Raw genomic sequence first — 1,518 nt, forward strand, 5'->3', positions numbered from 1 at the left:
AGAAAACTCGCATGGAGCATTCGGTTCCAAAATATAAGAAAGATGATGCTTAAGTTTCTTTATTTTTTCTTTATCTTTTAATAATATTATAACATATAAAACACATATAAAATTAAAATAAATTAAAGCTTAAACCGTCCACCATCTTAAGAATGGGTAATTTATCCATTAAGACCATCCAATTATGTTTCTTTAATCAATTAACACCTTTAAACTAATAACGATTGACTTTTTCAACTATTATGATTTAGTCCTTTTTAATTAATTAACTATCTAAACATTAAAATCTATTAACAGAACTTTAATACAACCTTAATAGCACTCTATAAATATTTTAAAAATATTTATGGCTCGGTTTATAGAAATGAGGTCCCGATACCATGGTCTATCACGATATGGGATGAACTCGCCTGAAAGTTATTATAGAAGTTTTTCCCAATTAGCAAAGCAGTACAACTAAGAAGAGAGATTGCTGTCTTTAGACAAATAGAGGGAGAAAGTTTCTATGAGACATGGGAACCTTTCAAAATGCTAATTCAAAAATGTCCACACCATGAATTTCCTAAGTGGATGTGACTACAGGTATTATATAACAGGTTGGATGCAAATGCACGATCTGGATTAGACATAGTAGTAGGAGAAGCCCTTATGAACAGGATGTATGAGAACACGTGCGGAACTATTGAAAATATTTCATTAAACTCCTATCAATGGTCGATTGAACATTTCACATATGGCCAGAAACCTGCTATGGTCAAAGCTATACAACAGGATGATAAATATCAATAAATAGTGGATAGACTTAGTTGTATTGAATTTGCTTCTACACCAGTTATGCATGGAGGAGACAAGCCACTCTACAATTATATCAATAATACTATTGAGGATATAAACTACATCGAGAATAGGGGTGGAAACCCTTATTCGAATACATACAATCCTAGTTGGAGAGACCACCCAAATTTGAGATGGGGAGGGAACCAAAGAGCAAGTAATAATTCAAATCAGGCTAAAAACACTAATTACCATCCTCCTTATTTGAAAAAACCCCAACAAAGGGCCAACCCATGTGACCATACTGTATGTGGTCAACTTCTGGATAGAACTGAGGGAGAGACACGATCAATGAGAACTGATGTCAAGCAGGTGCAGTTTGAGTGCACTAACTCAACAAGAACATTGACTAAGCTTGAGGATCAAATGAGCCAATTGATGAGCATGATGGGTGACATTAAAATACAAATTGGCACTAGTATTCCAAGCAATACAGGAGACAATCCATAGAGGAATGGTAAGGAGCATGTGAAGGCTATAACTCTCCGATCAGGCAAAGTACTGAGTAGCCCAAAAATACCTACCCCAGAGGTAACTGTGGACAATACTGATGAACCTAAAAGATAACTTCATGGAAGTTTGAAACGAACTTGAACCAGAGGAGGAGAATGCACCAGCGGCTAAGACAGGAAAAGAAACACCTAAAGATACCGAAATCACAAAGGTCCCATCCCCATCAAGATT

General features: G+C 35.6%; 1 non-coding gene across 1 annotated transcript; it reads right to left on the reverse strand.

Annotated features, from left to right (window-relative positions):
- Window positions 1–454: 454 nt before the first annotated feature.
- On the reverse strand, window positions 455–560 carry LOC121218073 (small nucleolar RNA R71). The gene has a single exon (XR_005914338.1). It is a non-coding gene; the product is annotated as a small nucleolar RNA R71 (small nucleolar RNA).
- Between the last annotated feature and the right edge of the window lie 958 nt (window positions 561–1,518).

Source organism: Gossypium hirsutum, chromosome D05 (assembly GCF_007990345.1).
Source record: "Gossypium hirsutum isolate 1008001.06 chromosome D05, Gossypium_hirsutum_v2.1, whole genome shotgun sequence".
NCBI lineage: Eukaryota > Viridiplantae > Streptophyta > Magnoliopsida > Malvales > Malvaceae > Gossypium > Gossypium hirsutum.